Source organism: Pinus tabuliformis, chromosome 6, assembly GCF_031772625.1.
Source record: "Pinus tabuliformis cultivar Carrire ecotype Pingquan chromosome 6, CPIR1, whole genome shotgun sequence".
NCBI classification, from domain to species: Eukaryota; Viridiplantae; Streptophyta; class Pinopsida; order Pinales; family Pinaceae; genus Pinus; species Pinus tabuliformis.
In genome coordinates this window covers 1,738,466,054-1,738,489,135 of record NC_142292.1, presented here as the reverse complement: position 1 = coordinate 1,738,489,135, position 23,082 = coordinate 1,738,466,054, and the positions used below count along the sequence as shown (strand labels likewise).

At 37.4% G+C, this 23,082-nt stretch overlaps 1 pseudogene across 1 annotated transcript; it reads right to left on the bottom strand.

Moving 5' to 3' along the window:
• Positions 1–18,417: 18,417 nt before the first annotated feature.
• On the bottom strand, positions 18,418–19,357 carry LOC149265850 (early light-induced protein 1, chloroplastic pseudogene; annotated as a pseudogene). The gene is made up of 2 exons (XR_016252061.1): positions 19,134–19,357; positions 18,418–19,023 (listed from the first exon to the last, which is right to left on the bottom strand). The product of XR_016252061.1 is annotated as an early light-induced protein 1, chloroplastic pseudogene (transcript).
• Between the last annotated feature and the right edge of the window lie 3,725 nt (positions 19,358–23,082).

Sequence of the window (23,082 nt, the reverse complement as noted above, 5' to 3'; positions counted from 1 at the left end):
ATGAGACCAAACAAAGTCAAGTTCTTAAAAATTTTGCATTTTCAAAGCTTATAAATAGTTTTTTGGACTCACCATTTTCACCATTTGAGTTTGAGAGCAGAGGAGTGGAGCAAAAGAAGCAAATGTTTCCATACGCCAAATTCAACCGTTCATATCCTTCCAAAATCACCAGGTTAAATACTTGTCTTGCATTCAATTGTGACTAGTTTTAGAATTTTTAATTTAAGTTTTACCGTTGAATTTTTTGTCAAAAATTTCACCGCGGTGTATACGCGGGTTGGATATATGAAACCCGCATATACATAGGCCCTACACATGACTGCGTGTAAATAGACCCGCGTATACACCACGAACATTTCAAACAAAAAAACTAATGGTCTAAAATCATTTGTTCTTCAGGATGCTAGTCAGTTGGCGAGAAAGAGAGCATACCTCAGTGGATGATGAAGTTATGAATGATCCCAATGCTTTAGATGCCTTATGGGGATGTGGTTTGCTAAAATTATTCAAAATGCCAAATATGAAAGCAAACACACGCCTGCTTGAGATGCTCATTCACTACTGGAACATTGAGGATGATTCATTTATGATTGACCAGATGCTACTTGAGATAGAAGTGGAAGACATTTATCTCATCACAGGCCTTTCCCGAAGGGAAGAGGTAGTACATTCCAGGGGCAAGACACGAGGCAGTCTCTCGATCAAGGACTACGTACATATATATTTCATAGGACATCCAGAGAAGATTGGAAGTCAGATTCCAATCAAACATGTGGAGAGTCTATCGCTGAGGATAATCTTGTTCACTATAGCTAGAGTGAACAGATCAACTTCTCTACACCATGCATCATGCCCAGCCATGAGCTTGGCGGTAGATTATCTCACCACCATATTTGACTGGTGTACTCTTCTTCTGGCCAGCTTGAAAAGACAACTTACTTCCATCAAGAGAGGGAAGACCAAAAACTTCATATATGGGACTATTTTGTGTTCTTTCTTTTTTGAGAGAGTCCCTACACTTCGACCTAGAGTACTGGTTCCAATCAGCACCCCACGAGATCCTTGAATGGGCAAGTGGGCTGACTTGATGAAATGTCTAGGAGGTGGGGATGCCCATGGACTGCATTTGATGATGACTTCTTCTCCTAGTGGGAGCAGCAGATCATCAATGTAGATGACTACCCTTATGCTGGGTTGGATTTCTGACGAGATCCCGATCTAGTATTACCACTGACCGCAGCATGGGGCGACAATCGTAAGTGTTTTTTGATTTTATGAATTTTTTTATTTTTCAAATATAATAATGAATTTTTGAAAAATGTTTTTGATAGGATTCAAAAGACTAATACGATGATCATGTTCCAGATATTGGGCTAGTACGACTAGATGAGTTCTGACGGCATAGACGTCATGGCCGAGGGGCTGAAGAGGTGGCTACAGATACAGAGCAAATACTACACACAGTTCAACGACACTTGGTGAGACTAACCCATCGAGTACCGATGGCAGTCGTAGAGGATCTCCCTGAAGATATGCAGTGTCATGTGGTTAGCATGCCACGAGACTGGGTTTGCACTCTTAGGCATGTGGCCAATGCGATAGTTACCTACTTAGCCACTTATCCTGAGCCAGGGCATTAGATGTACTAGACATGATTATGGGCATTTGAGTCCCAATTTTTGTATATTATTTTGGACACACTTATGTACACTCGAGATGTTTTATGATATATATATACAGTTCAACTTTTTGATGTTTGATTTTATTGTGATGAATTATTGATGTGCCAGTCTAATGCTTGATTAGTGATAGAATCAACTAACCAATTATAAGATCTTGGAATGTGAAAATAATTAATATAAGTAAATGATCTTTGCAACAACCTTACCCTTAAATACTGGTAATATAAACATGGATCCCTTACCCGATAAATGTTATTCAATTGTGACACTATCAATTGTGAATCAAGATAGACTACCAATGAATCGATTTCATAAGAAATTGCTTCAGATAGTAAATCAATGACAGCAGTATACTCAACCATATTATTTGAAGCGGGACCAATGCATACTCCCTTGGACACCATCAATTGACCAGTTGGATAGTAGAGTACCCAAGCTGCAGTAGCGAGGTTCCAAGTGTGCCGACTAGCACCATCGGTGAATCCAACATAGACCAAGTCATCCATCAACACCTGCCACAGCAGACCAAAAAGTGTTGATATCAAAAACTCTCGGTGAGATATGTACAAATATAAAATATGTACAAAGAAGCCATTGCCTATCTGCTACTTAAGCAAAGTACTCCTTGAGGTAGAGCCTATTTCAGGGCTCCGCTAACTTATTTCCCTCAAAATCGATTAACTCATACGACCCTTTTTCTAAAACTCATTTAATTATGAAGGGACCGTACCACATAGGCTTGAACTTTCCTGCCCCCAAGGTGTCTTTATCTTGGTCATAGACCAAGACAAGGTCGCCTTCAGAAAAGACTCGAGGACAGACAGCTTTATCATACTACATTTTAACCCTTTCCTTATGAGCCTCATTGATTATGGCGACATCCCGACGCTGCTCATCGAGATGTTCCAAATGAAGGAGGCGCTCTTCCAGACTAGAAGTCTCTGGAAGGAGCTCAATAGCTAACATAAGAGATGTAATTTCACATTCAACAGGAAAGATAGATTCCATCCCATAAACTGATTGAAAAGGTGCAAAACTAGTAGCAGCCTTTATGGAGGTTCGGTATGCCCAAAGAGCTGGATACAACATAAGATGCCAATTGGATTGATTTTTGTCAATTGTCCTTTGTAGGATCGTCTTAAGAGTTTTGTTCACTGCCTCGACCTGTCCATTGGCTTGAGGATAACAAGGAGACGAATGTTCCTGTTGAAAACCCAATTTGAGAGCCAATTCAGAAATTAGTTGATTCTAGAAATGACTGCCATGGTCAGTGACAATCTCTCTCAGGATACTGAACCTTGAGATAATCTGATTAAAATGGAACAATGCCGCTATTTCACTATCATTTTTATAAGTGGGTATGGCTTCAGCCCACTTTGTGAAGTAGTCTACGGCCACGATAATGTACTTGTGATTTGCCACTGAAAGTGGATTACAAGTTGTAAAATCAATACCCCTCTTAGTAAAAGGACAGACAGTGACAATGGGAAAAAGAGGAGCTGGATGTGCACGCATCTTCTGAGTATAAATTTGACAGAGGTGACAGCGTTTGACCGCTTCAACACAATCTTTGAAGAGCGAAGGCCAAAAATAGCCAGCACGTAAGATACACTGAGCTATAGCAAGCCCTAATAGATGACCACCACAAAATCCACTGTGGCAGTCATTGAGCACTGACTCTGCTTCCTCTAAGGTTAAATAGCATAGCAGGATTGAATCAACCCCTTGACAATATAATGTATCACCAACGATAACATAATTTTTAGCCAGGTGACATAATTTTTGACGTTCATCCTTAGAGAAAGTAGAGGGAAACTTTAAAGTATGGAGATAGACAATGATATCTCCATACCAAGGGTCGAGTGAAGAGATGATGAATAAATGTTCATCGAGAAAAATTTCATCATAAATAGTATCCTCTCCACAAGGCAGCTCGGAGATTAACTCAACAAAAACCATGGATTTCTTAGACTTGGCGGAAAAGAACTCGAGATCAAATTCTTGTAGAATGACTATCCATCGATTATATTTTCCCCCAATCACTTGCCTACTGAGGACAAACTGAAATGGATTGACCACTGCTAAGAGAAAAGTTTTGTGTAGCAAGATATAATGACGGAGCCGCTGGATAGCATGGACAGCTGCCAAGGCCAACTTTTCAATAGGAGAATAGCGAAGTTCAGGACCTATCAAGCCTTGGCTCAAACAATAAATCACATGCTCCGTGAGAGGGTCGTCTTCCTGAATGAGAACCATACCAATGGTTGATTCTGCTGCAACGAGATATAAAAGGAAGTCCCTACCATAATCCGGTGGACTCAAAAGTGGGGTAGAGACTAATGCCTTTTTCAAAGCATTGAAAAACCGCTGCACAAAGTCGTCCCAGTTGAATGGAACTCCTTTGTGTAGCAAACACATAAACCCTTTAGTGATCTCGACATAATTCACTATAAACCGTCTTAAGAAATTAGACTTCCCTTGAAGACTTTGAAGTTGCTGAATTGAGGATGGGGGAGGCAACTGAATTATTGCCTCAACCTTGAAGGGATCAACCCGAATCCCTTCATTTGACACAATGAACCCTAATAACCGACTAGATGTAACCGTGAAAGCACACTTATTGGGATTCAACCAGATCTTATCAAAATGACATCGCTCAAAAACCAATCGAAGATGACTAGGATGATCCGTTCTCTTTCAAGAACGAGCAGCTAGATCATCCAAGTATGCTTCGATGATATGTTTAATGTTGTGGAAAGCATATGACATGGCCCACTGGAAAGTAGCTCCAACATTTTTAAGACCAAAAGGCATCTTTTTGTATGTGAAGGTACCCCAGGGACATATAAAAGTTGTCTTATGTTGATCTTCAGGATGGATAGAGATTTGATTATAAAAGGAAAAACCATCCATGAAGGAGAAAATCTCATTGCCTACACACTCATCAATAATCTGATCAATAGATGGTGTGGGGTAATTATCTTTGGGACAAGCTTTATTTAAGTCTCTAAAGTCGATGCCTACTTGGATTGTTCCTTGCTTTTTATTCATAGGGACTAGATTAGAAACCCAATCAATAAGAGGAACAAGGTAGATAAAACCCGCCTTGAGGAGCTTCTCTATTCCAGCTTTAATATTAGTTAAATGGTCTCCACTGCATAACTTGCACGGAAACTGGGCTTTCTTTTTAGACTCATTTCTACCACCACCAGGATTATTTTCGGATTTATTTGCATCAGCCTTCTCATCTTGACTCTTTTTCTTACCTCGTCCTTTCTTCTTCCCATTGGGATTTTGATTTCCTTTGGGGTTGGCAGATTGGACGGCATTAACTGAAGAGGGTTGAGAAGACGAAGGGTCAAACGATGTGACCTGGTTGTTAGAAGAAGTTTGTAAAGACAACTGTTGCAGTTAGCTCAATAGGTTCATCGCATTTGTGTTTACCGACCCAATGATACCATCCGCGTGGGGACCTGGCTTTGACTTGGCTATATGAAACTTAGTCCCGGGAGCATCAGGAAAGATTTTTTGTAGAATCTCAGACTGAGAATAAATCAACTCTAATTGTTGGGCCCTAAAATTAGCTTGCCCCTCAAAATAGACTACGGACAAGGAGACATCCTTAGAGATTTGAGGTTGTAAAGATTTCAAAAACTATTCAAGATGGTATTCCAGAGGAATCTCGGCTTTAATGAGCCTCTTTCTTCGTCTGCATTCCTAAATGTGATCAGAAATGTGAGTTGTTGTATCTTGACAAAAATTGGCCAGAAGTTCAGTTCTGCCATCATAACGGACGGAAAACTGGAAATGATTTAAGAAAATATTAGCTAAGTCGGCGAAAGATGTAAAGCTACCCCCTGGCAACTCTATATACCACTTGGCCGCATTACCAGTCTAGGTGCGTTGAAAAAGTTTCAACCTAATCGAGTCATAAATAAGGGATTTTGATGAGCACCACAAATGGAATGTGGTTATGTGGTCACTCGGGTCTTCACTGCCCTTTCCCTCGAACTTTGGAATGTCCGAAGGGAGTTTGGTTGGGACTGGAGGCCTGGCCGGATTGTATTTGATTTGATCGTTTGTTAATTTCATGAGATCTGATAAACTCAATGTTGCTAGAAAAGGAAGCCTAGGAGGACCTTGGGGATTCCACCCAGACTGGGTGGAGTTTCCAAAGTTCTGAAAAGATTGGCCTAGATTTTGGAAGGCACCAAGCTGCCTGAAGTAACCCGCAGAACCAACTGAACCAAAAGGCAGACCTTGTGATATAGCAAAACTCATAGTTTGACCAACTTCGGCCGAAAAATCTCCATAACTTGCGAAGCTCCCTCCTAAAGGATTATAAGGAGTCGATAACCCCTGACAAGGATTCCAAGCAGAAGCTAAGGGAGGGATACTTCAAAATGAACTAGCTGTGGATTACATCCTATTCCCTTGTTGGCCAAAAAACGGATTCCTAGTTCCCATGCCACTAACCGTAGGGTTAGTCTAACCTTGAAAGGGATTACTGCTTTGTCCTGTGGTGGGAAAAGGCATAGATCCTATCATCAGGTTGGAATGTGGTATATGACCACTCCCAAAAGGAAAACCCTCAAATGAAGCTGATCCACCCATCATGGATGTGGAGGTACTAAATGGAACTAATGGAATACCCTGTGAATGGGTGCCAAATGGGAAGAATCTAGTACTAAAAGCATTGGCTTGGGAATTTCCACTCGTAGAAGGAATGGAGGTAGACCCAACTAAAGATGTGCTAGCAAAAGATTGAAATAAAGATGCAGATGGGATGAAGATAGTTCCTCCCCCTTGTACAGATGTTGGAGTCTGCATAGTTGTAGCACTGGAGGTAGAAGCCACGCCTCTAGTAGTATCCATCGATGTTAAGTGTGTAATATGACCTAGACTTGATGATCTATGTGTCGGAGACCCAACGTATTGTAATACTTCTGGATAGCTAGAAGGTAGGGGAGAATTCGGAGCCACTAATGACTCTTGAAATTCTTCTACTTCTATGTTATCTTCCAATTGAAAGAGAACTCGAGAAATAACTGGAGTGTTCCTCTCTTATTCTACGGAATTTACAAGCCTGTCTTGAACACTAATGTCCCTGTGAGGAGGATCAGTCCTCGATGCATCAGCTGTCGCGGGATGAAACCCACCAACAGTATTACCTCTACGCCTTCTAGGAGAACACTCTAAACTTCGTGTTGAAAGACCACGAAGTCTTTGAGACCGTTTAGGTGATCAGTCAGCCTTTTTGAATGTTTTATTAAGTTCCAGCTAAATACTCAAGAAAAAATGAAATCTAGGCCAACGAAGAGCACATAGCACACACTAAAAAGTCCCTAAAAGATATCAGCCAGTGAAACAACTTTCGAGTATTTCCGCTTTTGGTGATGAGGACTGGACACCAAAATACAAGAAAGTGAATTAAGGGGCCTTCCGAAGATAGTCTGGGATAATGACGGCTCAGTCTTACCAGCGAAGGTAACAGAGGAAGTTACGCTGACCTCCTAACAACAGCCTACACTGGTGCAAGCCCCCAAGCTTCGCAAGGGTGCCCTCCAGTAGTACCGTTGAGAGTGATACAATGTCGACCTCAGGTGCCATGGGATTCCCCTCCGTAGCCACCTATGTAGATCCCTAGGAGTAGCAACTAAGGTTACCAACTCGTATTAGAAGCCAGGGGGAACAGTCTTGAGGTTAGATCCGACAAGTAGGAGAGGGGGTATTTCTCTTCCTTATCTTCAAAAACCATCGAGCTTAACTCCCAGATCCGGAGCTTTCCTGGTCTTCCTGATGCTATTGGATTTTTACTCACTATTCAGACTCCTATGTTTGACAGTTTAAATGGCCTTGGAGAGTTTTCTCTCCACTCATCTAATCTAAGGCCCTAAAATATCATAAAACTTGTTGGTGTATCTAACTTGACAATTATGAAAAGTTCTAGTATATTTTAATTAGCGCTTGTTTTTAAATGGGTTGTTCTTAAGTCAAGGGATAAGCGGAAATGAAAATCGTGGTGTTTTGACGCAAAAGAAATTAATAAAAACCAAACTATATGCAAATGCACTTGTTTTGTTCTTTGGTGAAAGAAATTTCTATTAGGTTCAGAGGAACTTCAAAGAAAGCAACAAATTTTTCTTTTCTTTTATTTTACTCAAGCTTCACACTCACAAAAGTTAACAAAACTATGGATGTCCTAAAAAGATGTACAAATTTATCCTAATGCAATGAGTACATGATGATGTAAGACTTAAGCCTACCCTAAATGAAGAAATGAAAGTAACTTGTTTATCAATATGATTTGCCACTTAAAATGTTTAGATGGAATATGAGTTGCTAATGCTCATTTTTGTCTCTACACTAAAAGCAAGTTTCAAGACAAACAAAAATGCACTTTCATTCACTAAAAGAAACTAGATCAAAACAAAGTTCAAGAAAGCAAAAGCAAGTTTTCAAAAAGTTTTCTTCAAAAGCAAAAGCAAAAACATCTTTTCAAAAGTGCTCTCAACAAGATTGAAACTTTAGGATCGAAAAATCGACAACAAAACATTTTGCAAGCTGACAACACAAAAAGGATGAAAACTCAACAAAAAAAATGTGTTTCAAGATGCTCTTAACAATCAAAAGTAGAAATAAGAGCTTGGCAACAAAGACCAAAAGATCAAAAAGACAATTTTCAAGAAAGTGTCAATCAACAACTTTCGGAAAGCAAGAAAAGAAGATGGTCAGAAAAATGTTATTTTGACAAGGAAACAAAAAGGTCACCAAAACAAGATTTGACACAAAGATTGAGATCAATCTTCCTACCCTGAGGAATCAGAGCAGCCAAGATTCCCAACAAGAAATCTTGCATGCTTAAACAAAAAAGATGACGCTTGCAAAAAAAAATAAGACCAACACTTTCCACAATCAAAGAAAATTTGAAATCAGAAACTTGTTGTAAAACTAAATACTAACACGGGAAAGTAACTATTTAGGACTAAATCAGACCAGTAGACATACCTTCAGAAACAAAAAGATTTGAAAAATCTTGAAAATTACAAGATATACACGACTGTGTTAGTGCACAGCTGCATGTATACGTGACTCAGCCTAAGGAAACATGTGTATATGTAGGTTTACTTAAGGAAACATGCGTATATACGCTTCTGTAAACCGGAAAAACAACGTATATAAAAGATTTCAAGAAAAAACAAAAAACAGTTTGGAGAAACTGATCAAACTTACAATTCAAGTTCCTACAGGAACAGACTACACAATAGCAGCAAGACAATAGATAGCTAAGCCCTGATTGGCTTGAATAAACCCAAACTAGGAACAACAATACTATTGTCCCCAGTGGAATCGCCAATTCTGTTAAGGGATAAATTCCCCTAGGGTCTTGGGTTGGTACCCTAGCAGACCAGAGGTTATTTACAAAGAGAAACACACATTGCATACAGCCATGATGCTAATATAAACAAACTCTATGATGAGAGGTGTACCTAGGGATCCTTCATTTGGGAAGATCCAGCTAGGGTCCAAACCCTCTTGGAGTTCCTTTCGCTCCTTCAACCTGCAAAACAATCAATTCAAGAAAGTACAGCAGCATATGGACAATCATAACATTGATATCATAACATTGATATCATAAACATTGATATCATAAACATGAAGAAGATTTATATTAGGAACAAAGACAAGTGTTTCTTTTATGATAAATAGCTAAAGTACAGAAAGGAACAATTTCAACTAAGTCTTCCTTTCGCAGGCTCCAAGTGGAACCGTCCTTCGGATTCATCTAGTCTCAAGCCTTTAACAAACTCCTTCCATGACTTACTCGAATATATCTCAAGTAGTAGAAAGACATCATAACACAAGGAAACAAGGGTTTCCTACAAATGGGGGAAGTGTTGGAAGCACAAGGATCTTCAGACCTGGTCAGGGAAAATCTCAGCAGAGTGATCTTTCTCTCTCTTCTCTCCTCTAGGCCTTCCCATTGAAGCCTTTTTATACTTCTCCCAAAGTAGTTTTTTAGTTGGAAATTCGTTGGGAAAATTTGGGCCACAGGCACTAATAGGTAATCAGTAGGTAAAACCTGCGATCTCCACCCGAAATTAAGGAGTTTTAATTTTTAAAAGTGTTTTAAGACATATACGTGGGTTGGGTATACACAGACCCACGTACACATGCATTTAGCACAGGGCAATGTCGCGTATAGGGAGTAAAACATTGTTTTTTCAATATTTGGACAAGGTCTAGAAGGAGGGGTTTCCATAGGCCATGAGTGCAGCATCACAAACATCAAGAATGAGTTTTGGAGCTATAACAGAGCAGCTGCTTGTTGAATCTCATGTACTCGTTGTTCCGAGACCGCATTGTCGGAACTGATCCCTTGCATCTGTTCCTGCGTCCCTTGCATCTGCACAAGCTTGCCTTCAATTATTGTTGTGATTATGAAGGCCTCATTGATCCAAGCCAAAACATGAGCTTTCAAAACTGCTTCTTTGTGTCATGTTGCATACATTGTCTCTTTAAGTGCTTTGGCCTGTTACATTCTCACGAGCCTCTGAGTGAGGGCCACCGTCTGCGTGGTCCGATTGATGTTGTTGTATTGCTATTGTAGCTCATGCGCCTCTATTTCTAAGCATTGTATGTTCGCGTACTCTTGTAGATTTGTGAGGACATCGAATGATTCTTCTATCATTCTGGTGTAGTCCCATACTGCACGGCTAATCTCCTCCAACCTTTGATGTAATGGTGCTGACGTGCTATTCCCTTGCCTCTAGAGGAGTTGAAGGCTGCAACTTCAACTGTAGCTTTGCAATTTGAAGGTTTAGCTCCAGATGAACCTTAGCCATTTCTTCTCATGCCTCGTGCACCCCTGCTGCTAATCTCTAGATGTGTGCCTCTGCTGCTGCTTCTACTGGGATGGCCAGTTGGGGGACCATTTGGCAGGCTTCTTCCAATACCTGCACCAATTAGTTGTTTTGAGACACAACCTCATCACGTTGCAAGCTAAACTTCTCCATGTTGATCTTCTGCTCACTCAACACTTATAACGTGTGGCTTTCCCTATCCCACAGTTCTGCAGTAATCCCATCATGCAGAACATAGAGAGTCTCCCGCAGGAGTGCAACCATGTTGATTCCCATCCCCTTCAATGTACCAACCGTAGACCGGTCGGCCTCATTTGCTGTAACCAGTGCCCCATCTGGCAGCACTATTGTGTTGGTTGTACGAGTGCGTAGCATTTCCTCGGCTGCAGTTGTTCCTACTATGAAGCTGGTCGAGAGGGTACCAACCTGAGGAGCATGCACCTACAACTCCTAAATCTGTGCTCAAAGGACCCCCAACATAATCTGATTCTCCTCCACGAAGTTCTGGAGGGCCTCTATCATGACATCGTGCACCGTCTCTCCTATATCATGCAGATCCCCCTCAGTAAGGGTGATCAGGTCGATATATAGCTTGGATGCTTTTACCTTCTTATGCAGCCTCGTATGCTCACTCGGGCACTCGCGCTTCAATTGTGTTTATGTTGTTTGTGGGTCTGCTATGCCCTCCTCTTCCTCTCTTTCCATCTATTTCTCCTGCTCAGACGAAGGTGACTTCTGGCCCTTGTGGGCCTTCTTTGTTGCCTTCTGTGCTCCTGCTGCTGTAGCCTTTTTCTGTTCTGTTGTTGTCTCCACATCATCCCACACCTCCTGTGTTTTTGTTGTTGTTGCTTCTTTCTGTCCATTTTCTACCAGCTGCGCCACGCACAATTTTGCCTCCTTCTTCTTTTCTGTGCAACAGTGTCTTTCCAGCGTGGAGATGTCTGGAGCGTGCCACTCTGGCGACCACGTTGACAGTACGTCGAAAATCACATCATATGTTTCCATATATGGTAGCTCATTCCACTTCTTTGCAGGGTCCTTGCGCATCGTGAGGTAGATGTGATGAAAGTCCACTTTAAATTCTACAAAACTTTGCAGGTAGTTGTAGAGAGTGGGTGATAATTGTAGCTTGTGGTTAATCCCCATTCTAATGTCCATTTCCATGAACACCTACAATACTTGACTATCGCGGATTCGGTTCACGTCCTTAGTGGCCCACAACGAAGCCTACTTCACGGCTTGTGGGAGATCCCTTGCAATTGTGGGGAACTGGATATCCTCCTGCAATTCCCCAGCCACCAGGAATTGTGTGAAACCTTTCCTTCCTCCATCATTACTCTAGCCATCTCCTAAATGTTTTTTTTCTTTTAAACTGCCTCATCCTATTTTGCTATTCTTACTACTGAGTACTACCTATTTATGCTATGTTTTGCATAGAAATGTTCAAACTCTTTCGATATGAATTCTCCTCCTCTTGCATATATGAATCATTTCATCTTAATTTCCTTCTCATTCTCGACATAAGCCTTATATATTTTCAACTTACTCAAGGCTGCTAACTTGCCTTTCAGCAACATTATCCAAGTAAACCTAGTAAAATCATTAGTAAATACAATAAAGTATCTTTCTCCTCTTGGACTATTTGTTCTTGTGGGACCATACATATTCATGTGAGCCAACTTCAAAGGTATAGAAGATGACAACTCCTTTACTTTTAATGGTGTCCTTATCTATTTTCCAAACTAACAACACTTGCAGACTAGACTATCGGGCTTTAATAGTCTTGGTAAGCCTTAGACTACCCTTAAATTACTAATTTTGACTAGACTGTGGAGATTTACATGCCCCAACCTTTTGTGCCACAACCATGTTTAGTCTTTTTTCTTAAGTAGCAATTTATTGTGGAATCATCAAAAACATACACATTTTTGTGAGTTTTGATTTCCTTTCCTACCAACTTTCCATTCATATATTTTTATATCTCATAGTCCTTTGAGTGAAAAGTCACATCATAGTCATTTTCACACATTTTACTTACACACAGTAGGTTGTGTTTGAGACCATCCACATATAGGAAAATTTTTTCTTGGTATTTTCATCTAAACTAACTATTCCCTTTACTTTAATTTGTTCTAAAGAATTATTTCCAAATGTGAAATCACCTTTTCTTTTCTATTTTTGAAACAAGAATTTACTCTTGTCTCCAATCATATGCTTAGAGAAACCAATATCTACACACCATTTTCTTTTCTGTTCATGTGCAGATAAATAAAGTCCACACTCCTCAACTTTCTCAGTCTTACATTTCCACCTCTTCATATCTCCACTAATTATTCAAAGATTTATTGTCTAGCTACACAAACAAACTTCTTTTTCATGCATTTTCCTTATGTCCAAAGTTATTACATTTAAAAAAATAAATTTCATTTAGAAAGGGGGGGAGGAGGATTTTTCATGCCCATCAAATGAATTTCTAGACCTAGGATTTTGACTATCTAGATATTAAATTTTCATATAGTTCAACTTTGACACTTCTATGGTTAATGGATTTATGTCCATAATTGTGACATGAAAAACAATGTCCATAAAATAATTTTGGGTACCTAATATTTGAGAATTAATGCTTGAACAAATCGATTGTACCTTAGTTTCCTATTGGTTGATTTACATATCTATGTGGAGGAATATTTGAAAATTTTAAAACTTTATCCATTGCTAAGTGCTTATGTGACTTATATTTCATTTATCATCACCAGTGTTTCATTTTGATTCCATTGCAAATCTTTTGATACCTTTGGACCTGAGACTAACCTTTCCTTTAAAATATTCTTATGTTTCTTGGTATCCTAGACCTACCTTATTTGTTAGAAAGCTTTGACTGTTCATAACGTGGTTTAGTTTCTTTGTTTCTTCAACAATTGTTTTGTTTAATTCCATCTCAATTTTGGACTTATCACGGTTTGTTCTCAGAGCTAATCTTTGCTTCTGAACTATGGCAGTTATTTCCCAATCAATGGTTAATCCATTCAAAACCTTTTCTTCCCTTTTTGCATCATCAAGCTTGAGTTTTAGAGACAAAATTTCCTGTTTATATATTTTTATAATCATTTTCTCCCGTTTCTTGGTCAATTATTGTTTCGAGATGTTACTCTCATCTTCTAGCTTCTTACAATTATTTTTCTTTTGTTCTAATTGTTGTGCCAGATTGTCTTCACTCTTAATAGCTTCCTCAAACTTTTTACTTTCGTAAACAAACTCTTCATACCTTCTTCATCTCACAACAACTTCTCTTTTATTTTTATTTTCTTCCTTCAGGTCATCTCTAATTCATCAAGGGCGTTGATGAGCTCCCCTTCAAGATCTACTACACTTTCGTCTTCTTCTTCCTTGAGGTTTGATTCTTTCTTATATTTAGATTTAGATTCTAATGCCATGAGTAAGAATTCATCAACCTCATCTTTTGGAGACTCTTGCCTATTTCCTTCTAATGCAAAACTATCCTCTTTAGAGTAGAGACCATTTTTTCTTGAAAGGATTCTTCTTATGATATTCTTAAGCTTTATTTCTGGGCTTCTGATCCTTTTCCTCTCTTGTCTTATCTCAATAAGGAAACTTGGAGGAAAATTTCGCAAACCTTCCACATTCAAAGAATTGGAAGGGTTGATTTCCCTTTTACTTTCCTAAACCATGTTTTAGCTTTCTAGCAAACTAAGCCAACTCTTGATCAAATTCATAGTTGGAACATTCTTGGTGATATTTGTGTTCCTTACTCTTCATTGAGGGTTTAAATTCTACCTCCTTTTGCTCAAACTTCTCTTTTTCTATTCTCATCTCATAGGAAGTGAGAGTTCCATGTAGCGCCTTCATTAAAAGAGACTTTAAGTTTGATATCTCTTATGTAGATGAGATCTTAGAATTGAATCTCATAGGAAGAGATATCAATACATTCTAGAAAACTACTTCATTCATGAGTTCTTCTCCAAATCCTCTAATCATATTTTCTACCTCATTAATCTAAGAAAATATTCTGGTATATTTTCTTCTTTATTCATTCTTAAGCTCTCAAACCTCATTCTAATCGCTTGAAGTTTGGCTTGCTTAACTTTCTCATCTCCTTTATAACTATTCTAGAGCTTGTAGCATACTTCCGTAGTTGACTTACATTGAATTACTTTTACAAGGTCATATTGATTAAGGCCAAAGAGAATTTCACTCTTTGCCTTTTCATTGTTCCCATAAACATTTTTATCATTTTCATTTGTGGGAGGGGTTTCTCGGACAATATAATCAACTAATACAAAACTCCAAACATCTACACCTAGGGACATGCGATAGGCTTCCATACTGACTTTCCAAAATACATCATTTGTACCATCAAGTACTGGTATCTTACTTGAATAAGCATCCTTACTTTCTGGTTTAGCCATGACACCCTATCAATTTACCTTTTAGTGGTAAAGTTATTCCTAAAGGAACCTGTATCTGATACAAATTTTTGGGATCATGATTTATGTTACACTAGAACTCACAAGTGTTAGTAAACAGACATATTTCTAGAGCTAACAGAGCCTCAAGTGATGGTTAAGGACATGTCATGAAACACACAGGCAGCATTGCCAAGTACAGTAAGGGGAGCTATAATTTTACCATGATTGTTCACAATTATTTTGCAGTATCATTTATTTCCTAAAAATCCCCTTAAACTCTAAGTGTTTTAGGATGGGGATAATCATGGATATTCAAAATTAGGAGCCCAAAAGGCACCTTTGGAATGCTTCATAAAAAATTGGTCATCTCGAAAGAGTTTCAATGAATTATCAGCATTCTCTATGTGTAGTTCCAATGCTTTATTGTAGACCATAATATCGTCAAAGAAGACTAGCAAAACTTGCATAGAAAGGCTTTGAATTTTTTTCATGAGGCTCTAGAAGGTTGACGAAGTTTAATAAATATTGAAAGTAATCACAAAAAACTCATATTGACCTTCATATGTTTATTATTGAAAAACTTCTCTCCATGCTTTTCATCTAGAAGATCATTAATAATTAGGACACTTGCACTAGGTTCCTTCCTTCTTTAATATCAAGACTACTACTCATGAGTAAGGGCTTGTAGTAGGTTGTATGACCTCCACCTTCAATAGTTCTTGAGTGATATCTTTTCTTATATCAATTTGTGCAAAAGGGTGTTAATAAGAACGCACATTTTGAGGTTGAATTCCTGGGATCAAGGGAATGTTATGTGAGTGCTTTCTTTAAGAATGGATAAACTTAGTCTTTGGTGTTTGAAAGATTTGATGATTTTTGTGGAGGAACAATTGAAAATTTAAGAGTATTTCTTATGTCAAATTATGGATGATCCATAACTTATACGGCATTAAATTGGCAAATAATTCTAGAGTGACCTTTATTTAATCATTTTTCCATACTATGGGCATTGACTATTTCAAGGGACTTTACCAAAATCCATTGAAGGGTGTATACATGTCCCCCTTTAGAGAAATCTATATAGATTTCTTTCAAATACATTATGCGTGATCCTAATGTGCATAGACACTCTACCCCTAAAATTATATCATAGCCACCCATATCAATGGAAAATAAATGGGATTTGAGTTGATAGTCTCCGATATAGAGTTTGACATTTTCACATTTTCCCCCACAGTTCATTATACCTCAATTGGGGATCATGATTGAAAATTTTTGTCCTAGGCATTAAAAACAATGGGTTTATTCTACCACTCCCTTATGAATGAAAATGTGAGTACCACCATTATAAATGAGGACTACAACATTATGGAACTTGATGTGGTCTATGAAGTTAAACTACCTGATAATGCACACATAGAGATTAGGGTTTCCTCATGGAGAAGTGGAGGTTCAATATGTGCCTAAGCTTGAATGCTGGTGTATACAACTTATAATGATGATGTCTATTTAATAGTTATGAATTTGGGTATGGCCTGAGTGGTCACAGCAATTTGGAACAATTTATTTTCTTTAGACCTATGAATTAAAGCATATTTTTCTTTAAACCTATACAACTTCATTTGTTTTTTCTAACCCTGAGTGTCTTCGAAATGAGGCTTCCTTCCACGTAAAAAAACTATTCAGTTGCAAGGAGGTTGTAAAACCTAGAAATGGAAATTACAAATGCACCACTAATGATAGGAATATTAAGGCATGGGATATCGAAAACATGAGTTATGGATGGAACTCATATTTATTATTTATTGAGGGAGTAATACATAAACTGCCAATTTTTTATCCAGGGATGGGAATCATAAGCAATAGAGATGGAAATCACAAGAAAATGCACCAGCAGCTTGCATGAATTTGTTTTTGTTAATTATCCAAATGCTTAATGCACCTGTTAGTTATCTATGCATGGGAATCACAAATGCACTAGGTCTTAACTTAATCCAAAATTATCATTCATTAGCTTGAATCAAGTCTCTTGTAACTCCATAATGTTTACCATCATCAAATGGAAAAAATTTCAACAAGTAATTGCAAAAAATCTAACGTATGGGTGATGAAACAGAGTGGCCTCAAGGGTTCTAAAGCCTCTGAGACCTTCACTCGCTGGATTTTAATGGATTTGAGCTATTTACAACAATTTATAATGAATTAAAGTAATTTGAATTATGTCCCTAACAAGAACATGAGAGTCCCGCCCAACTATAAATTCATATTTACTTTGAATGGCATTTTCTCACCCGAATCACTCTCAATTTTCAATGCCCGTACTTGCTAACATAGCCATTGATTACAGGGATAAAAATAACCATAAAAGGGGCTTCTCAAGTCTTGCAGTGCATCCCTATGGGACTAGCATAAAAGCCCATAACTAAATTGTGTGGCCATCTAATTGATCTGTAAAGCTTACCATTTTCCAAGAGTACAACAACTCCTGACAAACGAAAAAAATTATACACAAATGCCTAGCCATTTGACATGGAAACTACAGGCACTAATACAAGTACATTTGTTCAACCGAGGTCCATGATTTTAAGCATATTTGATTCTCTTTTATGTGTACTATTCTAGTTAAAAAAAAACAATTTTTGGTACTGGTAATTTAATGGCTTTTCTTATTCTTTAAATTTTGCACACTATGCTTTTATCTTTTACTTTGGGTATTTTATGAATGATGTATCAAATTTGTTTTTTAATTGGGATTATATATGAAATTAAAATATCTCCACTTTTCATTCATATATAAATTAAAATACATTATAAATAGATTTTATTTAGTTTTTAGAAAATAATATTAATTAATAATATAATATAAACCATAGATTTTTTAATCCATTCATTTTAATTGAGTTTAAATGATTGTTTCTAATATTGGTTATTCTATGATTTAGTATTTTGTTAAAAATATATCAAAACTAATGTTTATATATATATAGAGAGAGAAATATATTAAATAATTATATATAAATATGTACAACTTAATGTATAATAAAAATTTATAAAACTAAAATATTATTTTTTATAATATCTATTTAAATTTAAATATGTAAATACATATAACATATGGCATATATGTACTGATAAAGTCCTTATACAATTTTTGCAATTTAAAAAATTTAGTTCTTTCCCTGCACTTTCGGAATAATTACTAATATTTTTGGAATAATTACTAGTATTTTTGGAATAATTATTCCTATTTAGTTAGTACGGAATTTAGAAATTTACGAGTACCAAATGAATAAAAGTTTGTTCGCTATGCTTGTTTTTATCCTTCCAAGTTAGATCAACCTGTTAGGAACCTGGTAATGGTTGGTGTCAATTAATATCTGTTCAAGATTAGCCAAAGATGTACTGATCAGAAATATATTTATATGATTGATTGTGAATGAACTTGTCAAATATATCATAAACTGGCAAAACAATTTGTTACAGTGCCACCTCGTGAGAGCAGAGTGAATACAAGTTGAGTTCGATTACAACGTACACTAAGAGGGGTATGAAGTTTGGTACAGAGCTGATGATGATCATGAGATGAGAGGACCTCCCTTGAGGTATTCAGTCAAGGCCAGCGCAACGAGGCCAATCATGGCAAAACGGCCATTCAACATCTCTGCCCCAGAAGACATTATTTCCTGTGATTTGCTCTCTTTGGACACTCCCTTGAACATGGGTATCACAGAAGCAAGCGTGAAGAGAACCGCGCTTCCAATAAACAGTGGAACTCCTCCGCTGGCCAGTTGGGCGGCGAGGTCTTTCCCGCTCGCTATCTCCACCCCGACAGCTGAGACGAATCCGAGCATGGCGAGTCTCCCATTTATGGTTTCTGGGGCTGGCCCACTGAAAGCAAACACGTCCTTAAAGTTTGTGCTCACCTGCATTATTATTTATGTCAATTCAATTCAATTCAGTTCAGTGCATGTGCATGTTAATGTAAAAATTGGCGCTTGCATAATCGCTTACCGTCTCAGGAGGGGTAGAAGGTGATCGCCTTGACTCCGGCTGTGGATCACATGACCCAAATTAAGTTATATATAGAATAACATAAAACCTTATAGAATAACATAAAACCTTCTATTCGTGGATACGGAAACAGCGACAGAATTACTAACCCCTGCCATGCATTTTACTCGAAGCTGCCTGCTGGTTGTTGACCTTTCCGCTGGCCTCCGTTGCAGGAGCGATGCTCCATTCATCGCCAATACTGATGCATTTACAGCGGCCATGATCGCAATATAATAATGAACACTATGTATGAGAACGAATCTAATTTATATGGACTTTGAGAACAAGAAGATAATGAACATATGAAATAACTAAAGAAGAATAGCCACTATTGATCTGTTATGAGACTCCAGGGCTGGTTATTGTGTTATATATAAGGATGTGGAGGCCATAGGGAAAAATCTACCGTCATTCATTGAACGGTAAACGCTTAGCCAAGTCGAGGTTTCTCTTCCTCCGACTATGTTTCCACGTGGTTGGATAAAAATTAAGACGTAGATACTCGAACAACCGGCGCACCGCACTTGAAATAGTAGAGGGCATCACCATCACCATAGATTATTCAACCTGTAGTAAGTCTCAACTTCGTGCTAGAATTTAGGAGTTCGTGTAAATCACGTTTTGAACCATTTCTATCCTCGTCTATCCTTTTTTTATGAAGGGTTATTGTAACAGGTGGGAGTAGGTTTTGAATGTCCATAGGGAGTGGGCATTTTAATTAGTTAATAAAGATTTAAAAAATATAAGGATTTTCCATAATTAGATTAATTAGTTAGTTTAAAGAATTTTACTTATGGTTTATAAATGCAAATAAATGCAGTTTATTATCCAAATAAATCTAGTTTATTATCCAATTTTTCCTACATTTGAATATATTTTTAAAATTTTACAAAGTTGATGTAATAATAAGTTTATACATGAGCATTATAAATCTTATTTCTTTCTCACTTATTTTGTTGTGTATTATAGAGAAAGGTACGATGGAGGAATTGGCCTAATGGGTGATGTATGTAGGTTTATTTGGCTTGGAATTAAGATGAAAATTGCAGTATTTACCTTCTTCTAGATGCAAGCTCCTTGTCCAATAGCAATGGACGCAAGTGTGCAATTATTTGGCTTGAGTTGGACTATGTCTATGTTATCCATCTTTGTAGTAATTTTCTAAATAAAGATATTTGATAATTTTAAATAATATTTTCCTAATATTCCTAATGGTTAGATCTTGATTTATTCCAACATTTTTTATTATTATCTTAAATCTAGATCTATCATAATATTTTGTTATAAGTAATATGGTTTTCTCCTCATTCTTCACCAGGACTATTCTCATAGTCCTGATTATCGCCTTGTGAGATTTGAGCTCCCATCTTTAGTTTAGGCCATCACCGTTTCTTCTTACCCATTACATACACTTTGAGAGACAATGAGTTGAATCAATAGCTGAAGCATAGGGTACAAAGGACTCATCCGAAAGAGGGGGATATCTAGATCCAAGTCTATACATTCTCTTCACATGTATAAACATTTATTTTTCAATAATAGAATCAAAGTTCTGCTATTTCCACTGGATTCTCAATATATCATTTTATGGTACATGTTCATTTATATTTGGATATTATTTGTTGTAGGGTTTTGATATTTTATTTTTCAGACCTAAAGAGAAATGAAAACCATTCATTTTTGTTGTTAGGGTTATATGTCACGATTAACATAAGTGAAGGATTTTGGTGCAACTTCCAAGAAACTTCATACTAACAAATGGCAACTCGAGTAGCTTAAAAATTTAGAACCCTAGTGACTGTTGTTTCGACATTTTTTTTAGCAATTTCCAAGATTTTTTCTTTCTCTTAATTTTCACTTTTTTTTTTTTTTTTTTTTTTACTCTTTGATTGAAGAATATTTGTTTTGTTGGGTTTCCTTGTCTTTTTTGCAGGTCACATGTACCATTCGTGCAAGAGATGACACTGTTTGCAATAAATTTACAAAGAAATTCCTTTGGGGATGGAGCACATTTTTTTTGACAAAATATTGCACCCAATATGGACGTTTTGAGCCTTTTTATGCTCGAAGACACATTAAACATGTAAAAACTTGTGCCCCCTAATCCTACAATTTTTTTTCATAATTTTGGCGACAGTTATGCACGTGTGTCACGAAGGGTTTCTTCTTGTTCCCTTTCACCCCTAGGCCCAAAGTCTCTTAGTATGTTTTCTCATTTCGAGGAAGGGAAAATCCCCTTAGGGTTTAGAGTACACCTCTACCATTTTGGAGACAATTTGTTCAAGATCGCCATGAGCATCCTTATTTTCGCAATTTGATTTATGTTATTTTCCAATACTTTCCCTTATTTTTTTTGTTGGATTTTTTTGCATCATTTTAGCAGATCTAGCCTTAGATCCTAGCCACTTATGCATTAGATCTTTTGGTACTTTCGTTTCTTTGGGTTGCTTGTATTGTCCTCATTTGTTCTTGTCGTTTCATAGATTTTTACGTGGGGAATTGCGTGCTTCCATTTGTTGTTATTTTACTATTCATTTTTACTATTATTTATAGTTTATGCCATTTATTTCTCAGTAGCATTGCCATCATAAAACATGATTTAATAAACGCATCCACATACACATTATTCACACACTCACACCCTAATGAAACTAGCGCTTGGTTACAACCACCAAGGAAAGACTTGAAACAATCCACATCAATTATAACTTAACTCACATAGATTAAGCCAGGTTGGGCAATAGGGAAAAGCAATCTTATAATTAGATTTAGGGTCACTGGGATAGGATTCCACAAACCCCCATTGATCACTTACATTGAGAAATAGTAATTTGTCCTTGTAGGGAGCTTAAAATTCTCCACAATCTTGTGGTCAAAACCAGAGTGTGCCAAAAGACTGATTTAGAGGGGGTTAGGCTGAGGTCTCAGTGTGTGAAAATCTCCACAACGCTCCTCGACTAGTTGGTCTAGGGCTCTACATTGCTGACTGACTACTAAGAAGAAAAAAATTATGTTGGAAATGTATTGAGTGTTGAGGGGGAATGAATCAGTAGTGATGGCCTTTATATCAATTTTAAAATTGTTACCACAATATCAAATAACCATGCCCATTCACAATATTGGATTCACTAAATATGAAAGAAACAATAAACTCAAACATAATAACCATGAGAAACATCAACACAAGCATGTACACATAAGAACACAAGCATTTATGTTCAAAACCCTTTCAAGAGAACACCACCCTACTATTGTTGTGCTGCTCGATTATTTTATTAATCTGTTGAACAAATTGTAAATGGATTAGCTTACACCCATAAGCTAGAAGAATTAGCTTCCTTCAAAGTATGATGGCACTCATCAGACCAGAAAATTGTTTCCTCTCATGGATATATCGAAATATATCCGCTCGAAGCTCCCATGACCAACGATCCTCTCCCAACTACCATTGGACTATCCAACTCCTACTAGATGGAGAAATATCTTCCTTTTACTGAATATGCCATAACAATGTCTACTGTTAAGCCTCCAAGCCTTCACTTCCTCCATGCAAACCACATTTCATAAATGTTTTATACTGGGTTCTCAACCAGCTCAACATGAGAAACCCATGAACACCATCATTATACACATCAAATCTAAATAAAAAAAAAATTCCCTTAAGTGGGTTATTTCTTCTCTTCTAGTCACAACAATCTCTGCTCTCTAACACACCACAAGCTACCAATTTTAGGCCACAATCAAAACATAAAATATTAATCTTCTTCTAAACTCTATCTCTAATTTCTGCACACAATACATTGATTAAAAACTGCGAAACAATGTGAGTTGTTGCTGCAATATATACTCATTCTCGAGACCCTCAGAATGGAATACTCTAACATTCTCAAGAAAACCAACCAATTAGTACCTTCCTCTATTTATCATTTTTCTATGTTGAGTAACTTCGTAAATTGTACATGTTATGGATCACTCAACCATTTTTGCACACGCTTAAGATTTGGTTAAGATAGGATTTATTACTAAATCAACCACTAACACCACTATCCATCTGAT